This window comes from Neopsephotus bourkii, unplaced genomic scaffold (assembly GCF_033783945.1).
Source record: "Neopsephotus bourkii isolate Nb327-2 ecotype Australia unplaced genomic scaffold, CSIRO-AGI_Nbou_v1 NB_457, whole genome shotgun sequence".
NCBI lineage: Eukaryota > Metazoa > Chordata > Aves > Psittaciformes > Psittacidae > Neopsephotus > Neopsephotus bourkii.
This window is the reverse complement of record NW_026900959.1, coordinates 1,018,009-1,038,396: the sequence shown is the minus strand read 5'-3', so window position 1 is coordinate 1,038,396 and position 20,388 is coordinate 1,018,009. Positions and strand designations below refer to the sequence as shown.

Sequence of the window (20,388 nt, the reverse complement as noted above, 5' to 3'; positions counted from 1 at the left end):
ATGATTGCTGACCAGCTCTGCCTCCAGCCACATCCTTCCAGCCTACCTCAAGGCTGAGAACCTTTGCTTTGTGAGAAAATGTCAAAATCCAGGCAGCCTTGAGAATCCTGGAGGGGGAGAGGATCAGGCTTGATGGCAAAGTAAGGAACGAGTAACAGAGCATAACCATGGATTTCTAAAGTAACACAACTCATCGCTTGCTTCTCCAACTTGAATTCATGGGTCTAGACATTGCTATTAAGGGGAACAGAGTTGTGGGAATCTAAAGCTTTTCCTGCCTGCAGTATGATTTGTAGCAAAATGTATGGTAGGTACATTGAAGCTAAGGATCCTGCCTTGAGTTAACTTGTTGGCAAAGTACACAAATGCGGCTTCAGCAAGAGCTGACTTCTCTGCAAACTAAATTGGCTAATGTATGAACCTGCCACTCAGTTAAAGTGTTCCTGTCATCCCCCAGAATGCTGGAAATAAAAGGATATTGGATTGTGCTGCTAGACTGGGGTCCAGAAAAAGGTTTCATATTCTGAGTAATATTTATCTGAGTTCTCAAGGGAAGGTTTGGCTGGGTCACGTCTCAGATCTTTAAATCTTCCTGGGACTGACCTGATTTTGCCTTTGCTTTCTTGGTGCTCTGATGTACTGCATGTGCATAGTGCTGTAGTATCAGTCCTAAACCTCTGTCTAAGGGAGTCTTTACTGTATCAAAACCCTATCATGCAGTTTTCCCAGGCAGAAGGAAGACCTTCCTATCTGAGCTCCAGATCTGGGAAATGGCCATTCAGTAACACAGAGCCTGAGGTATAGTAATGCAACCATGCTGCAATAGCATGAATTGTCAATTTGAAGAGAGGAAAGATGTGCTAAATTATTAATGTTGATTGAGAATGGATAAAAATACCTTGAGAAAGGGTGAAAGTGTTTAATTGTTTGTGTAATGTATATAAATGTGCATATGATATCAGAAATCTGATGAGGGAGAAACCATACATGAAACCTGTACTCATCTTGCTGTTGTATCTCCCCTGATCCACTTAAAAATAGGCTGGACAGGGTACATCAGAAGGCAGAGAACAGCACCCTCTAAATTTCTCCATTACTGATTTCTTGCATGCTCTGAAATGCACTAACCGATCAACCAGGGAAGGGACTTGAACTGAAAACAAACCCAGTCATTTCTCTATTTTCCTTAATAGGACTTCTGGAACGGGAATCTTTGAAGGGGGCAGGGGTTAGGAACCTGCTCCTATGTAATTCAGTTGCAAAACAACCCTTTTTTTTAAGGTCTGAAGGGATATTCCTTTTGAATTATTGCATTGTAAACAGCAGCAAGATCCTTAGCCCATTCCTGCCTTCAGCATCCCTCCCCATCCTATTCTGTTGTGATCTGATTCCAGATCCCTATTTGCTGGTGGTGCCTGTCTTTGCATCTTCATTGTTACACTGCCAAACTCTGTTCTACCCCTGTATGTCCTGTACCCACAGATACTTTTAGTCTGGTCTCTCTTTTTCTTTAGCCCATTGCATAGCTAAGTGAAAAATGCAGCTCTGAGATAGGGAACGAGTTCTGTGATGCACATGATTATAATTACAGGAGCTTTTTCTTTCTCAAGGTACCAGGTATCAGCAGTCTGTTCATATTCAGGTTCTAATTAGCAGTACATCTTAGAAGAGGTCTTAAAATGGCTGTATGGTGATTTCAGCCTATCTATATGTTTATGGTTGGATCAGACTCCCAGGAGGTGCAGGAGGGACAAATTGACTCATGTTTCTAATAACTTCTTCATTTGTAAAAGCAAAGGGAATTGTATTTCTTTTAGGCTCTTTCCATCAATACATATTGATCACTTAACAAAGCCAGTCTTTGAGCTATGAAAGGCCTTTGATTAAAATTTCACTTGGCAGCCTCTTGGATTAGACATCTTCATGAACACTGGAGCCCCACAATATGAAAAAGGAAAGGAAATGAGGAGGCACTAACCTAAAGTGTAAGAAGTGGAAAATTATGTATTAAATGCCAGGCACGTACTCTTAGATACTACTGTGTCACTTCACATATTGTACAGTCAGTTAGGTTCATAGGGATGGATGTAATCACTGCAGAAAAAAATCTCAGGGGCTAAAAATATTCTGTTTAAAGCATTCAGACCAGTACTTGTAAATCTCACTGTGTTTGTTAAGAAGCTGTAGGTTTTCTACTACATTCTTGTGGTAATTGGAATTCTCTCTGCCTTAGAAAATTGGATTTGTTTTGAATGGGAAGCAAACTTTCTGCTACAAAATCAGTTCTGATATAGCTGAGGTTTCACCTTTCTGTTTGTTTTTGCCAGAAAACTCCATACCACATAGGGAGATAGCTGATATTACCAATAAATGCTACTGTGGATGAGTCAGCTGCAGAGGAGGGGAGCACTGTTCAAGTAACTGTCTGTAGAAAGAAAGGAAAACTCTTTTGAGATTCACCAAAAAGGAAGAAGGCAGCACTTTATTTAGCTGTAAAGCAGCAGTTGTGATCAGAGGTGACAAAAGAAGATTGGTTTTCTTAATGCAAGTGATCCATTCTGGCACTTGGAGGCTGCTAAGAATATCTAGGTGGGTGATTTAACCTTTTCTTATGTGGTTATTTAAGATGTTTCAGCAAGGAAGTCTTTAGGGGACAACACAGTTAATGCCACGTTGAGCTGTATAATGAATCTGATCAAGTGTGTTTGTCCAAAACATCATCCATTTTTTAGTTAGTGATAAAGAGTTGTGACCACAGTCATTCAGAGACAATGAAGTGGTAAAACCAGATCTTCTGCCATATCTCAGTAATGGGACTTCTCTGGGGACCTCCATTATCAAAGCACTAGAGGCTTGAAAATTACTCAGTAGAAATGTGATCTTCTCTCACAACAGAATGAAGCTGGTGTAGAGGAGGACGTCAAAGAAAGCAGAAATGACAGAATGTACTTAAAGTTATTAACAAACTATAAATTATTTGGTTTCGTGTGCTGCTTCCAAGTGCTAACACACTAAGTCAGCAAATCCACCAGAAAAGGTTTGCTTCAACAAAAGGTAATAAATGCCACTTGCTACTCTGTCCTAGGTGAGTAAATTAGAATATTCATCTAAGTCATTGCACCAATCTCTGCATGCACGTGCTTATATCTGACCTAATCACTTTGCTAGCCTTTGTAATCAATAGATACACGCATACACACAGATAAAATCCAAAGAACTCTGATTTCTATCAAGAAATGGAAGGTCCTACTTATCTTTCCTACTCTGTGAGAAGGTAATTAAGCAAAACCAACCGTTTCCTGACTGGGGGATCTCTCATGACCTCAATTAGTGCATGGGAAGGATGGAAACATTTTTTGTTCTATTTTAACCTAATTCTCTCGCCAGGCTTCTTCTTCAAAGGCTGCAGATTAATTTTTCTGATGGTTATTAGATCTTTATCTGTGGGTAAGACAAATAGCGCAACATCTGCAAAGGTTAATGCTAACTTGACCAATCCCCTCCTTTAAAAGGCAAAGCTATATTTCTGTGGCCTGGAGCTGCCAGTACTGCAGATGCTGTGCAGTTACAGGACACAGCACCTCATGGAGATGGCAGGACAGGAGAGCATGTTGCTGCGCACGGGCCAGTAGAGGTTATATATCCTGTACATAGGTGCAGAATGTAAGGACTTCAGCACTTTGGGGGGATCTTTCTAACCTCAGCTGTGAGTGAGAAGCTCTGTCACCTTGAGCTCCCACTGCAGGCAATGGGGATACACATTCATCTCCAAGCTTGGTAGAAGTCTCTGTATGGAAGCAGCCAACTCTCTGTTGCCTGTGAAGGAAGCCATTAGTGACAGCTTCTAGTCTCTCTTCAGTGGGTGTCATGAATCTGTGATCTCACAATTAGATCACAAGCCTCAGACGCCCCTGCTCTCTAAGTTGTTTCAATTAATCAAGGTGAATGGTTGTATGGCTGGAAGGCAGATTGTTATATGTGTAACTAAATCTCAAGTCACACAAGAGTTCATGCTCATAAGACAGGCAGACTTAAGTCTTTTTTTTTTCCTATCAGATAGGGATGAAATTAATTTCATTTATTAGCATAAACCCCAAGGCTCTGTAGATGGCTACAGTGACTGAATTTGGACTAATGTCTGAAATGCGGCCATTCCAGCCCTCTACAATCTGAGGTTGTCACAGCCACTGTGTTTTATAGCCTTGCTTCCAATCTGTTCCTCCCATGGCAAGGTCCCAATCATCCAATTATCCCAAGTGCCAATCTCTCTAAGACCCTGTACTAATAATCCTCAGTATTAACAGAGCTAGTGGCACTAAAATATGAGAGGATTGGTACTTCTCTACATAAAATTATCTCGATAAACTCAAAATCAAGACTGGATAATCAAAGGATTGCAGTAGCAGTTGGACAACTTAGAAGTATTTATTAGTAGTTTATATATTAAACTAGGCTGAATAGGTTGTAGGTGGGTTGTAGTCTATCTATAAAGGACAGCAGACAGTACTGTGTCCCACAGTCCTTACAAGCTAAACCCCCTCTTGCGTTTTAGCTCCAGAATAAATCATCCCACTTTTTGTTGCTACTACTCCTATATTCCAGCCTGAAGTAAATCTCAGTGAAGAACCTCAGGCAGCCAAGCAAGAAGGAAGATATTAGATAAAGGCACAAAAGTATGTAGACACCAAAGCTAATAGGCAGGCAAGTAATACGTAACAATTTAGATTGGTATACCTGGATTCCAAAGCTGATTGTTTGTATGCAGCCCCCAAATGTAACAGATTGAAATTAATCTATGACATTTTCCCCTTTGTTGCCTTATTAGTTTGGAAACAAAGATATTACTGTTGAATGGCCACTTAAAGACCTGAACAGTTCTCCCTCTGGGCTTTAATAATTAAACCCATTCAGTGAAGTGAATTCATTGCAATGCTAAAACAAGGTGGCTTCAAACCCACTAGATTTAGTGTTGATTAGAGTATTTCCCTAGGCAGTGATAAGCAGCCATCAGCTGACTCAGTTTCTTGCTAAGCAGGATTCAAGTGACTAATTCTCGTATCTGTGGAAAAAACCCCAACATTGTTATAAAGGAAAAGGTCAAAAGATGCACAAGCCAGAATTTGCTATTTAGTTCTACCCTAAGGCAAGCTTTAAGTTTAGCTGTGTCTGCAAAGTGGTTGTAGTTAAGGGCAGGATATTTTTGACACCCAAAGTGCCTACTCTTAGCAAAATCACTCTCCCTGAGTTTTAAAGACAGATGGATGGAGAGCCTGACAGAATTATACCCTCAAAAGGTTAAGCCTGTCAGAAACCAACCTGAACCACACTGCATTCACTTTGCCCTATACTGAGGCAAATACTGGCCACTGAAACAGAAACCTGCACATTCACTGCAGGGTGCTCCCAAATTCATGCAAAAGCTGTGAAGAAGAAACAAATGCAGAAGCACAAGCTGCTCAAACCTCCATTTGTTTCTCTTCCCCTTGCAATTCACAGCTTACAATGTCTGTATGAGAGCAGAGCTACAAATAAGTTGGCTGTTCATCCACCGTGAAATGATTTCTAAATTCCTATCCATTATCTGAGCAGGAAGAGGCACCGCTGTTCTAGTTTTTTGTGCTAGCAAAAGAGCTTCTAGTGACAAAAAGACTATTGAAGAGGATAGCTGGATGTCTTCTTGTTTTGCTAACTCTGTTGAGCTAGTTTGCAACTCAATGCCAGCTTCTTGAGAATGTTTGTTGGCCTCATCTTCTTTCAGCTGATTAGTTGGATAGAATGGTTTGCCTGGAGCATCAGTTAAGAGTAGACATGTTGTTAACGACTGGCATTCAATTTGATTCTGATTCCCTCCTAAGAAAACTTGAGATACTATAGGAACCCAACTAGTATTTTCTTCCATGTTTTCCAGACTTTTGCTTCAATATTTTGAGACAGCAGATGCTACAATTCCTCCAGTCCCATTCCAACTCAAGCCAAAACTGGCAGATATTTGCATATTTTACTAAGCTTGAGTGGTTCCAATCTACACTTATAGTAAAGATAGCTCTTCCATTACTGGTCACTGCTTATAGAAAGTACTTAGAAAGTTTATAGCTCCTATAGTACCATCTTTATAACAGTGAGAATATTTACTAATCCCTGTTTGAATCATTTAACCATATTCAGCTGTGATTTGCGACGAGAACTCTCACTGTCATTTCTCATGTGAAGGAGATCTACTCTATATGCTGCCAACAGGTACTTTATTTCACTTTCACAGCCCCTGTCAGCAGCAGGAAGGCATTTCTTATCTGTAGAAATTCCCAGGGGAAGTTAGTGACACAAGCAGTGGGAGTTGGAGCAGCGGCAGGAGCAGGGGAGCAGCGTGCTCTTCCCATGTCCTGTTGGTGGTTCTGATGACAAGTCTTTGGCAGCATAGGACGCTCACTGGAGCCAAGAGAGCAGTGGGCAAATTTCACTGTTTCTGTTTCTGTGGTTTGTAGGGATTTTTTAATCAGTTCATGCTCCCTTTTCTGCTAGAGCAAAGCTGTGGTGTCTTTGTAGTCAGAACTTTCTTTGTTGGCTTTCCAGAGTATTACATTGTTCGGCCAGACCTAAGTGCTTACAAGGATGTGAGCTGTGTTATTTACCATAAACCAAGAGGAAAAGCGTATGGAATGCTCCTGTTCCCCTGGCTGTTTTGGCAGCAAGGGGGCTGTAGATTAATTAGGAGTCCTGCTGGCTTCTTGACAGTAAAATCCTCAAGAATTAACTTCAATAAATTACTGAAATGTGAAAATAATTTGGTACAATCTAGGAATGCCTTGGCATTGCTGTGTCAGATTTAATAGCAATTCCTTGCACTTTCTGCTCTCTGGATGAGAGGTGCTTTATAAATAGAGGATGTTTATCTCAAGAGAGCTCAACTTGATGGGTGCAAAGCACCTATAAGACTGTAGGACTGTAGCACTTTCCCTTCTGTGGCCAACACACTTTCAGATCGCCATATTCCCAGTTTCACAATTATTGCCATTTCCATAACACTCAGTTGTGTTGATTCATCTGATCATGCAGCCACCCATTAAACCTGATTCTGTGAACAGCACTGTTTTAGTCAGATCTGCTCCATGGTGGGAGCACCAAATAGCTGGAGTGGCATTGTTGTGGGAAAAGCTTTTTCTCTCCAAGGGAAGGGGATAACAGGCAGGAGACATAGAGACCAGACCTCAATCCCAAGAAGGAGCAGCATGCAGAAAGAGCCAAGGGGACAACCAGGTGCACTGTGTGCTTAAAACCTGTTGTATGTTTAGACCCTTAGCTGGCAACAGGAAGATGGTGGCTTTTAAAGATAGAAGTTAGGGATTCTGAAGAGCACCTTAGCATAAGAGATGCCTAATTCCTGTTCCTCTCAAGGCATTAAACACCTCTGATGACCTTTCTCTTTTTCAAGCCCCAGGTTCCAAATGCATCCCCTACTCTATTTGCCTTGTTAGTTTTAGTGGCTTTTTTCCCCCCTGCATTTGCCTTCCACCTCTGTCTCAGCCTGTGATAGCTTTGTGTGTGCTGCTAGTAGTGTGCACAACATGAATGCTAAAGAAAGTTAATACATTAACAGCAACTGATGGAAAAATGCTGGATCACACCGGTAATAGCTTTTATTTGCTTTCCAAACACGTTTGCACAAAAGTGTTTTGCCAAGAAAGACAGTGAAAAGGAAAAAGAGAGCACGAGTGTTAAATATAGAGTGTATTTCTACATTGTGCTAATATCATCATGAGGACGTGGGTCATCCAGGCAGCAGAAACAATCTGAAGATCTCTGAGCTGAAGCATGTGATGTGAATAGCAGGGCCTTAAAGCAATGGCTGCAGTGACTGGTTTGTCACTGGCCTATTGCCAAGGCTGACTTACTGAAGGAATGGGTTGTGAATATATCATTTCAAAGCAGCTACATTGCTAAAAATCAAAGCCTGTACATGGTCATTTGAAAAGAGGTAAGGCAGCTCCATAGACCTGCTTGTTCCCCACAGGCTCACTCAGTGCTTTAAGCCTTTTCCATGCTATACAGCTGGGCAGAGGAAGAACATGGCAATTAGATGATTTCTCACTAGAGGGTGACAGAATCATGTGAGGGAAGCAGACACTACCTACCTAGCATCACTTCTGGTCCTAACTCACAGCTAGTGAGTTAGTAGGTTGTGAAAAAAAATTCACATCATTAAATGAATTAAACCATTTCAAGGACAGTGATTGAAGTTCAGCTCTGACAGGAAGAAATCTCTTCTCTGCCTGCAAGGGCAATTGGTGTAATTACACATGTGTCAATGAAATGAGGTAAAGAATAAATCAGTGTCAGGGTAGTAAAGCACAGCGCATTTCTTCCAGCAACATGAAGTATCTTATTGCATCAACATCCTTTATGTTTATTGATATCTTCTAGTTCTCAAATCTCCTGCCTTGTCCATAGGGTTGAAATTCCTGTGGTTTGGTTTGGTTTGTTTTTTAAACCCTCATTTTCCCATCTGTTACAGAAAATAACCCCTCTGTCCCCTCTGAGAATATTGCTGTCTGATGCAACATTGCAGGCTCCAGGATGGGAAGATGAGAACCACTGCACCCTTAACCCTCTTCTACCAAAGCATGTGATAGCTGTCAGGTATGTCTGTGCTCATATAACCTCTAAGTCCTTATTTCTGTAGGCAAAGAGCCAGTTGGACCCAAGATAATTGTTATTCTTAAATATAACCAGTGTGCAAGGTTTGAAATACTTGGAATAACCAAATACTGTAAAATGCAGGCTTATTGAGACTGCATCTTAGAGAAGGCTTTGTAAATAGCCATCTTCTGCTCACCTTCCTTTAGATATCTGTGCCATACTGATAAAGCCAAGACTGAAAAGCCCTTTTAGCTACAAACTAGGCATGACTGGTGGTTTTTTCTAAGATCTAGCAATGGATCATGGTTTAATTTGGTGTTTCTGGATTATACTATATTGAAAATAACTGTATAACCACCATAACAATTGCAGTAGTAATGTTCCAATTGCTGTAGAGCTCTAAACAATGGTCACTGCAGGGTTTTAGAGGCAGATCTGGTACAGTCAATAATGACTTTTAAGGCATGATGTTTGATCTCAGCATATGGTAGTCAAGAGAAAGCTTTCCATCTGTTTTCATTAGGTCTGATGGAGTCACTGTCCATCACCATTTGAGCACTGCTTTTAGAAAACAGACTGAACAAATACTGCAGTTTACACCTTGTGCTTAGTTCCAGTCATGTGCAGGGTTTCACACCTAACTTGCTCTTTGCTCTTGTAGGCAAAGGTACAAAGTTATTAGCAGATTTAGGGGAAGTAAAAGAACATAAAAAGCTGAAAATGGATAGACAGTATTAAAGACTAGCATAAACCCGGGTTGGATCCCTTAACCTTTTTAACAGGGTGATTTAGCAGTAGATGTAGGACAGTGAACTTCAGTCTGTGCAAAGGATTGAGTGCCATCCAGACACAGTTGGGAACTGTCTATCATTTGCTTTGCTGTACTCTCACACAGGAGGAAAGCATGCAAATGATAATGCCTACTTCTTACAATTCTATAGCTCCAACAGAGGAATAAACAAGTAAGCCCTCTAAGAAGTAACTTGTAAGAGAATTATAAGAATGCAGTAGTGGTTTCTGGTCTAGGAAGGAGAAAAAAATATTCATGACTTCAGAGGATAATTTTATGCCTCATCACAAAAGATCACCAAGGCCACTGAGGGGGAGTGAGGGAAAACAGCAGGCATTTTGAGGAAGAAACATGCTGTATTATAGTAATGAGGGTTTGTTGGTTTGTTCATTGGTTTTGTTCTAAATAAAACAAGCATTCAACTGAAGTTCAAAACCCAAGAAAAGGCTTCTTTTCCTCCAGTAACTGACCACTGGTGCTCCTTACACCTTCCCCCATGGTACACATCCTAGTTGTTACAGGTTTGGGCAGTGTACTTGACTTGTCATGGCAGTGTGTAAGGTCCTGCTTACTCACTGTGTGTTAAATGCACCACCGTGCTAAAGAGCAGCAGAAGTGCTCTGTGCTTTGCTCTTCAAAGTGCATCTTTGGACTTGTCTTTACTGCTGCATAGACTATGTATGTGAAGGGTGAATTCTACACTGAGAAGACACATAAAGGGTGTGAAACAGATTCCTCTGGGTTTAATTCTAACATATTTGTACCTAGAAACAGGATTTGTGCAGCTTTTCTTGGGTCTGCTTTCTGATCTGCTGCTGTGAGAGCTTGTGCACAGCCTGACCAGATGACACTGCATGCCAGAAAACAGCTCAGAAACATAAAACACCATGTTCTCCTAGATTTTCTGATATCCTCTGAACAACTCTATCCTTAACTGGGGTGTTGAATGCTTGTAATGAAGCAAATTCAAACAAATCTATGATTTCCTCATTTATCTCCCTCTCTGTAGTGTTCTAATAGGTGTGAAGAAGAGGTGTTGGCAGAGGTTGAAGTTTGCAAATGCTCTGATTGTCTACAAATGAGGCACAGTGTGGTGCTCACAAGACTTAAATAAAACTTTTCACTGGTAACACTGAGAGCATTTGACCAAAATAGTCAGTAACAGTTCAAAGGCTTGCAAGGAGCAAAGCATTGGTATTTATACTTCAAAGTCTATCTAAATTGAGGAACAGACCTAACTCTCTTGCTGAGTGGTGCCTGTGTGTAGCATATTTCACTCTTTTAATGTCTGCATCTCTCCTTAGCATGTTCAGAAATGAGTGAAACAAAACTGTTCTTGCTGGTACACGATAGAAACCCCTCAGATCTGATGCACAAAAGTAACCTGGTCCTGCTTTACTTTTGCAGCTGGTCTGGTGAAGCTTGCTAAAATAAAGCAGAAAGCTTAGGAATTGCTGGAAAGGCAACTTAGATTCATGAAACAAAAGCAATGTAGAGTTTAGCAGTAAAGAAAGCCATATTCTAAAGAACCTGAATTCGTTTAAATGTATGCAATGGCTTTCAGTGGGAGCAGAAGTTGGCTCAACATAGACTCATTTAATTAAACACTAATGATATTTTGGCAGACTCCTCCTAAGCCACAGAGGAACAGTCTACGCAATTAACTTGCAAAATCATCATCGATATTTGGCTGTATTTGCTATATTAAATAAAATGTCTATAGAAAGCTCTAATGGATTGAGTGAGCAATTTGTGTAGAAGAGGGCCCATGATTAAGCACCACAGAGCCATGGAGAAGAAACATGACTTCACAGAAATCCGTAGCAAAACTCCCACAGACATCAGTAGGATGAGATTTCACTCTGAGTGTGTGTGAAGGTGGGAACATTTGCCTAATGCTAGCTTTGTGCCAGCGTGCTATCAGCTCTATGCAAAACTGGCATCTGTTCCAGCATGCCCAGACCTTTGGCTAAAAGCATCTGCTACCTTCTGAACTGAATTCCCAAATCCCTCCTGTCCCAGCTCTGATTGAAATTCTGTGAGTGTGTGACTCAGAGCTTTCACTTGCAGCCTGGGGGAAAACACAATAGGAAAACCAAAGGTGAGTACTGAATGTGAAGTGATGGGAGGAGGGGTTGGCTACTCTAAGGAAGTTTTTGGTTTCCTTTGTTGAACAGCCTGCTAAGGGCTTCTTAATAGCATAAACCACTTCTAGGCTTAGAATCAAACACCTACTTAGAACTAGATAATTAGGTGTGTATCTTATCATCTGCATTGTGTTCCCTATAATGAACATACTGATGTTGTCTCATTGAACAGGTAGAGATTGCCACTTAGTCTGGATAAAGCAGAACTCACTTTACTGCCCTGAATCCAGTTAGTCCTAACAGAATGAGAACCAACACATCGTAGGCACACCTAGTAGCAGAATGTCCAGGAACATCTCACCCTGCTGTTCCTCAAAATCCAGGTTAGTCTCCTACATCAGGGTGTGCATCTTTTAGAAGCACTAATTTCAGTGGGATGGATGGATGATGCTGTTAATCTGCATTGCGAAGATAAAGGACTCATTTATTTCCTATCTCATTGGCACTGAGGGATAATTGAGACACGGTCTTACAGTCTGGCTCTTTATAACTAACAGAGTGAAGAAATTTGTCTTTTGAATTATACTTATGCTCATCTCCAAACTATATTTTATTAACAGTATTTTATTACCCTTGCAGTGTATAACTGAAGTAGTGGGGACCTGCCAACTGTGGTGTTCACTGACTGACATCTGATTTTCTACTGTGATTGAATTGGAGACAGTCCAATATTCCCAAGACTAGCACCTTCAAAATACTCCTGGAGTTCCTTTTAGCTGACTGGAGAGAATAATGCCTTGAGTCATGGTTATTGGTGTGCTATGTAATAAAAGCACAAAAAAGCATATCAAGGATGGTGACAGTGTCAAGGTATTCATGGTTACTGCAGTTATTGTCATATCTACCCAAAAAATGATGAAGACTTCTAGCAAGTCCTGCTGGGAAGGTAAGGATTTGCTATCTGGCATTAAGTCACACTCTCAGCATTTAGACCTATGTATATGCTCTCATCATGGTGATATGTCTTCTGGTTCTAAAATGAGCAAGATCCTATTAGCAGTGGGAACTGAGTGTGATTGGCTGGAGAACTGGAGATGTTCCAGTTGTGCTAATAATACTTCTTGCTTGGAGACAATAATAAGCCAGTTCTGTTAATTTTTTGCCTGGCATATACAGTGTGTGATGTACAATAATGTCCATAAGTGGGGTTTGTGAGTGCTGAATGCACACACTGAAGTTTTGCAAAGCAGCTGTCGGAATTAACTGGATAACAACTCAGATGGTTAATCAGCATGTGAATACATCAGGAACTGTGTCTGCAAAGAGATGTGCTATTTATAAACCCCTGGGGAGCTCTGCCACCAGATGGCCTTTTCTGAGCTGTGAGTAGTCCTTAAACCAGTTTGGGTTTGGTGTTTTACAGGATCATGTAACTTTTAAATACCTTTCTGAAATGGCTCATTCTGTCTCCTAGAGATGCAGCTGGGGTGGGCATCCTCATCTCCCTAATGGGAACACCTGTTTCAGGCCATTTAAGCCTTGTTTTCCTGTGATATGAATGGTTGCAGGTGGATGTTTTTGCACGTACGACCATGTTCTTTTCATTCCTATTCTACGTGGCACGTGTTGTAACCAAGTCACCTAATACATTAAATAGGGATCAATCAAGTTAAGATCAAACCTGTAAGTATTTAAAGATGCAAACGCTACTGATTTTAGCAGTTAAGCTCCTAGATAGGAATGAAGTTGACAGAATCCCAGACTGGTTTGGGTGGAAGGAACTTAAAGCTCCTCCAGCTCCAACCTCTGCCATGAGCAGGGACCCCTTCCACTGGAGCAGCTTGCTCCAAGCCCCTGTGTCCAACCTGGCCTTGAGCACTGCCAGGGATGGGGCAGACACAGCTTCTCTGGGCACCCTGTGCCAGCGCCTCAGCACCCTCACAGGGAAGAGCTTCTGCCTAAGAGCTCAGCTCAGTCTCCCCTCTGTCTGATGATACAGAAATATGAACATAATCAACAGAAAACTGATTTTTTGAGTTTAGTCAAGAACTAGAGGCTCATCTTGCATCTGTTAAATACTGAAAGTACACCAGAGCATCCTCTCAGTTATTTATTTTTGCATTGAAATGATTGCAGCATCTCATATAAATATCATTAGCACTCATAGTTCTAATTCTGCGACACTGAAGAATTTTCTTCCCTCCTTTCCTTGTTTCAATTTGTTTCCCCTTTCTCCCACTGTGACCAGGAATACCATGGCTTATTTTGCATGTGGTATATACGTTCCCACAAAAAGTCTGGGTTGGGAGAAGCTGACATTTTCCAAGAGAAATCCATTCCATGAGAAAATCTCCAACCAGCCCCTTCTCTAACTACATCCCGTTTGCCTTTTGTGGGCACAGATCCAGCAGTAATCACACAAGTATCAACAAAGCTCATTCCATGGAACTCACAAGAGACATCCTGACAGCAGAATCTGGCCTTCTGGAGGGATGTTACTGGGTTCTGGAAGCATATTGCTACCAGCTCTTTTCGACTGGGCATCACCTGGGTAGGTCATACACATTGCATGAAGTTCTGATTAAGCAAGTACCTCCTGCAGAGGTACCCAGAATCCAGCTTAGGCTTTGATGGTGGCCTTCACAAGCGGTTCCAGCTCAGCCTCTCCTATAGAGAGTGTTTATTATATGAATATCTACCTTATTCTGGGATGTTATAATACTCTCCCTGTGCAGCCAGGGAGGACTCCTTCATTTAAGTCTCTTCTTTCCCAATGAATACAGGTATAAAGAAACCACAATGGAAGCACATGGAAAAGGGTTATTTGGGTTTTACTGACAATTCCTGCTTGCTTTCTTCCCCTGAGGAATGTGTGGTCCCAGACTCAACTCCCAGCTCTGAGCCAAGTGCAGCAGATCCCTTTGAAGTCCTCCTGAAGGTAACTTGGCTTCCTATAGAAGTAAATCAATTACAGCATTAGTAAGGCTGGCAGGACTTTGCCACAGAGAATGGCAACGTTACTGCTAAATACAAACCATGTACACAAGTCACACTTAGCCAGCTACCACTCCCTGCATTTTTAACCTCATTTGATGACTTTGAGCGAAGAGAAGGGACTCGAGCACTGCAGGCATCTTTGGCTTGTTCTGACCAAAAGGACAGAAGAAAAAGAAGAATGGGTAGTAGTAAAAAACCCTGCATGGCTTTAGGAAGACAATATTTCATCTGAATTAAATTAAGTGGGATGAATTTCAATTTGGTATTTGTGGCACTACTGACTTTATTGATGGCAGTCTGCTTTACAGATTGCATTGATTCTTCCATTTCCCAGAACATGCTTTACTTTCTAATTGGGGGTGTGCACTGTAGCAAAACCAGACTTCAGCTTGCTCTTCATCAGCAGACACACACATCACAGGAAGGAAAGAGAAGGCAGAAATCCCCTTTATGCATAGCAAATGCTTTCCTCTGTGCTTGCAAAACTTAAAGTCATTGTCTAGAAACTTGCAGCACAGGATTCTGGGCAGGAATTGTTCCATACCCAAAAGCCTGCAGAATGACAGGAGCTTTTGCTAAAGTCATTCTTTCTGAACGTTGTCAGAGAACAAAATCTGATTTGCCTCACTATTCTGGTACAAACTGAAAGCCAGATATCAAAGTGGTATTTTAGAGTTGTAAGACAAGTATAGTGAAATGTACTTAACGTGGGCTGATTGATCTGTGTTGTGTTTCTCTTGTATTAGTCACATTTCATTGTCTTCTGCTGCTTTTCAGCAGGATTCTTAATGCCCAAGGGAAAAGCTTCTCCTTTCTCCATCTGCAAGAGCACAGTTCCCTTCCAGTGAAACCCAATGATCACCTCAGACCTGTCCATCTGGCCTGTACTTTGGGCACATACTCAGATCTGAAGTAGACTTCAAGTATTTGGAAGTCACAGTCAAACACAACTCTAAGTACTTTGCTGTACAAAGACAGCTTAGGCATATACAGCAAGCAAACTTTAGCAAAGCCTGGGGTGACTCCATGCTACTGCATTAAAAATAGGAACACTTCTGGTTCAAACATGTCTTTGGTTGTTCCTAAGCCAGGGAAAGAACAGTATTATCTATCATTCATAGAGCTCTTAACCTTTTGGAACAGCACATGTTGTGCACTATGTATATTTATCCATTAAAAAAGCCTGTAGGTTCGTTTTTCCTCTCTGACATGAAAAATGTGGATGGAAGCACTAAAGGCTTAGAGTGTCTCTGTGATTTGCTTGCTAAAGTAAACACGAGCCAATACTGTAACCAGATCACATACTTGTGGTGGAATAAAGTGACTAATTTCATTTTCAGCCACACTGAGAAGAAGCAGAAAGCGCACCAGGAAATAGACTGAGCTTTCTTTAGTGTGGGAATGAAAACACATGTGGGACCAGGGGGCCTGATGGGGATTTTTGGCCTCATTTTACCTGTCTTGGCCCTTGGGATACACTAAGAAGAATAGCTCAGAATGAGATCATAAAGTGGGTTTCTGTTTCTTCCTCACAGAGCAGTTACTACAGAACCAACCATTAGTGTTACACTGGAGGTGGGCTTGGTCCAGATTTACTTGCCCATCTTCTCTTGTGTTTGCAGCAGGGGGTACAGGATTTGTTGGGGTTCCTCTTGCTGTCAGTTCAGCGTTCAGATCCAGCTTTGACTCAGCTGCCAGGGATGGAGAAAGGCAGTGAGGCAGGAGGCTGCCAAGTCATCCTCTATTAGGCGTGAGCTCCAGCTCCAGGCAGCTGTAGTGGACCCCTTCCCTTTCCGCACAGGATGTGCCACTTCAGAATACAGTCCCGTTCCCATAAATGATGCTCAGCATTTTAGCAAAGTACATAGTACCTTTGCTCCTGCTGACTGAAGGAGTCACAAGCACTCTTGAAAGACATCCCTTGCTTAATATGATTACCAGTAAACACTAATGCTGGGCTTGAAGTCCTGTTTAAGCATGCAAATGACTTAATGATTCTTCATGGACCTGTGAGCAGCACATTGGGTTTTGAGGGGTAGGGGTTTATTTGCAGGGTTGTGGTCAGATTTTACAAACTAATCTCCAATAATTTCCATTAGAAATGACTGTTAGCATCTATTTTTGCTCTGGTAGCATCTGGGCAACCAGAATAGCCTCCCACCCTGCTGTTGTACAAAGTACTGAGCAAAAATCACTGCATGTACTGTAAGAGCACAACCTCCATTTAGTTTAGAAAGGGATGTTTCAAGGTCAAAGCATCGTGCTGTGGTCACCTAAATAAAACCTTTCTATCCTTGGATGCAATTGTGTCATTTTGGATCCATTTGTGGGACAGACAACATGTATCTGGGAAGATGCTTTAAAAGAATTTGAGAGGCTCTTGCCAACCTGAATCATTCATGCTAGTCACAGAGCTCATTGTAGCCTGGGAGAGACTGGGGGGGGGGATGCAATCTGTTTCTGACTCCTGAAATCTGGCTTGTGGCCATCAGGAGGATGCTTCAGAAGGAATTTCTTCTGATTAAAAAGAAAGGCAGGAGCTCAGCATAAAGCCATTTGACAAAGATGACCTCAGTTATCATCCCCCTGCTCCAAGGAGGAAAAGAGAACCTGGTGCCTAAAGATGAGTGAATGTTTTCTGGGTCTGGATAGATGCAATGCATGAAGGTGAGAGACACAGAGCAGCGCTACCCTGCTCGAGCAGCCTTTGCAGCTCCCCTTCACTGAGTGTGTGCTATGGCCCTGCCAGACAGGGCTGGGGCTCCACTGCTGTGCAAGAGCCCCTTCCACTCCAAAAGGCCTTGAGCAGTTCAAGTGCAGGAAGGGAAAGGACAGCGCTATCAGTCCCACTGCACTGGCTGAAGTGTGAAGGGCAGAAATGGCCCAGATCCTGGTTGAGGTCATCCAGGCAGCTTTCAGCAGACACGTCCCTTGAGCCCAAACATTTTTGCTTGGAAGCCACAGGAGGTCAAGCTATAAACCATGCTCTTTTCCGCACCAGGAGCTCGTTCCTGCCTCCAAGCACTGCTCTGTGCATGCACTGCAGAGGATGTCACAGTAAAAGGCAGACAAAGGCAGTAATGGTGAGAAACGCAAGCTGCAAGTGGCACTTAGCAGCTTACTCTGTGTAAGGGCAAGCACAGGCACAAGTAAATGGGCTCACAAATCCAGGCTAGGAGAACACACAGATTTAAGGCAGATGGAAGGTGAAGTATTCTTCCTCTTAACAAGTATCAACAAGCTAGTAATGAACCCCTCGTGCTCCCACCGCCCTCCCGCTTTGACACGCGCTGCTCCTGCTTTGCTTCGTGCTCCCTGCATCTGAGAAGTCCCAAACTGAACCAAGGAGCAGCCAAGCTTGGGGCAGCAGCCTTCACTGTGTGAATCACACCAGCAGCAAATGAGGTAGGAAACCATAGAACCTCCAGACACGGAGTTCAAGTCTCATTGGCTGGGTAAGAGGTGAGGCAGGGCCCTCCCCACTGGGAAGGCTCAGGTCTGATCCGTGCTTTGGGAGGTCTCTGGAAACACTCAGCATTTCCCTGCAGGTTCTCTCCTGTGCAATTGACTGATGCCAAAACTAAGGGGAGTTCCAGGGTGCCTCAGAGATACAGGAATGGGAAGCTGGGGCTCCCCCTGCACCCAGCAGTGTTCTAGCAAAGGAAGTCATTGTTCTGTCCTTAGGAAGAAAGCGCAATGCCTGGGGCAAGTGGGGGAAGTTGCAGTTTCTCTGTGCTGGGACCCATCTACCCTCATATCCTGATCTCCTAAAGCACAGAGGCTTCCCTCTGAAAGAAAGATCTAGTTTGGCTTTGAGTTCATGGAAGGAAAGCCTCCTTATTGCATTGGATCCGCTTGAGGCTTGCACGAAATCCACTGTGTAACTGGGAAATGAAAGAAAACCTGACATTCTTCAGTGAAAGCATCAGTTTGTATTCCCACATTTAGTCTGGGTACCAGGTTTGACATACGTCAAGGAGGATGCTCTCAGGGCCTGCAGACAGCACCAAGAAACCAGCACAAGTGCAGATGATTTATGCGCTCTGCTCTGAAGTGCTGTTGCAAACAAAAAGGAGGAAATAGGGGTAGATTTTAGGAAAGAGCAATGATGTGTGAGAGCAATGAGGTGCGAACCATGGGCCAGATCCCACGTCAACACCAGCACTAAGGCAGCTGTGAGTGGTGGGGGTTCTGTAACTGAAACCACTTTTGCTTTGCTGTCTGTGTAAATAAAAGACGTTCCTGGTGAGTTGAATCCTTGATCTGCAGCCTGCGGGCCGGGCCGGGGGTGATGTCCCCCTTGTCTCTGTCTATCAGAGCCCCCCTTTGCTTGGGGTGCGTGTGCCTGGGTACATGGCCCTTGTTAAAGTGAGGAGCTGCTCCTTGGGGCAGCTTTCACTCGGTTTCGTGTGTGTTTCTCTCATTGGAAGGGTGGAACAAAAGGGGGATGTGGGGGCAGTGATGTCATTTGGGGTGCCCCAGTGTCACTGGGGGGGGGGGGCGATGATTCGATGGAGGAGCGGATGGGGGTTCCTCTGAAGAAAGGGGGGTAACAGCTCGTTTGGGGCTGACTCCCCCCAAAAGACCTTTCCATAACAGGCTCTGCTTGTGGAGCCGGAGCCGCTGTGGTGGCCCCAGAATAGTGCAAACCCCCTGATTCTGGGTCTGCAAGGACTGGGGGGGTGCTGGGAGGGGATACCCGCACAAAACTGGGTACTGCGGGTGAGGGGGGGCCGCGGTGTGGGGCCGGGAGCTGCTCGCTGCTGCCATCCTGTGTCCAAGTTGCGGAGCTGCAGGTGGGGGAGCGCTGTGCAGCGACGTGTTCTGTTCGCTGCTGCCATCCTGTGTCCAAAGTGCGGTACTGCAAGTGGAGGAGCGCGGCGGGGCGGTGTGTTCTCTTTGCTGCTGCCATCCTGTGGCCAAAGTGCGGTACTGCAGGTGGAGGAGCGCGGCGGGGCGGTGTGTTCTCTTTGCTGCTGCCATCCTGTGGCCAAAGTGCGGTACTGCAACCAGGGCTCCACGCATGCCCTATTGCATCTGCTGAACGGTTCGCGGACGAGGTGGGAGGCAGAAGGGAGCCCGGCGGCGGCGCCTCACGGTGCTCAGTAGATACCCCGGGGCCATAGTGCCATGGGGCGCTCGTCCCAGCACGGGAATTGAGGGGTCCCAGCACGGGAATTGAGGGGGGACGTCGCGGAGCAGGGCCTGAGCAAGGGATGTGGCACCATCCCCTGCAGCCTGCGGGTCCCCCTTGTCTCTGGTGGCCCAAAAATACCCCCAAACCCCTCATTCTGGGTGTGCATAAGTTGAGGGGGGGGGATACCCACACAGAACTCGGTACTGCAGGTGGGGGGAGCGCGGTGTTGCGTAGGTTGCTCTCTCTGCTGCCATCCTGTGTCCGGCGTGCGGTACTGCAAGTGGAGGAGCGCGGCGGGGCGGTGTGTTCTCTTTGCTGCTGCCATCCTGTGGCCAAAGTGCGGTACTGCAACCAGGGCTCCACGCATGCCCTATTGCATCTGCTGAACGGTTCGCGGACGAGGTGGGAGGCAGAAGGGAGCCCGGCGGCGGCGCCTCACGGTGCTCAGTAGATACCCCGGGGCCATAGTGCCATGGGGCGCTCGTCCCAGCACGGGAATTGAGGGGTCCCAGCACGGGAATTGAGGGGGGACGTCGCGGAGCAGGGCCTGAGCAAGGGATGTGGCACCATCCCCTGCAGCCTGCGGGTCCCCCTTGTCTCTGGTGGCCCCAAAATACCCCCAAACCCCTCATTCTGGATGTGCATAAGTTGAGGGGGGGGGATACCCACACAGAACTCGGTACTGCAGGTGGGGGGAGCGCGGTGTTGCGTAGGTTGCTCTCTCTGCTGCCATCCTGTGTCCG

The 20,388-nt window shown here is 44.1% G+C and overlaps 2 long non-coding RNA genes across 3 annotated transcripts; both read left to right on the top strand.

Annotated features, from left to right (window-relative positions):
• On the top strand, positions 1 to 14,321 carry LOC133210335 (uncharacterized). Of its 2 annotated transcripts, none has more exons than XR_009724917.1 (6): positions 1 to 140; positions 721 to 798; positions 1,818 to 1,985; positions 2,328 to 2,589; positions 8,510 to 8,634; positions 14,295 to 14,321. It is a non-coding gene; the product is annotated as an uncharacterized LOC133210335 (long non-coding RNA). The 2 variants fall into 2 exon arrangements; XR_009724918.1 differs by lacking the exon at positions 14,295 to 14,321 and adding an exon at positions 12,151 to 12,219.
• Positions 14,322 to 14,340: 19 nt separating this feature from the next.
• LOC133210334 (uncharacterized) lies at positions 14,341 to 15,841 on the top strand. Its single transcript, XR_009724916.1, has 2 exons — positions 14,341 to 14,449; positions 15,286 to 15,841. It is a non-coding gene; the product is annotated as an uncharacterized LOC133210334 (long non-coding RNA).
• Positions 15,842 to 20,388: the final 4,547 nt, after the last annotated feature.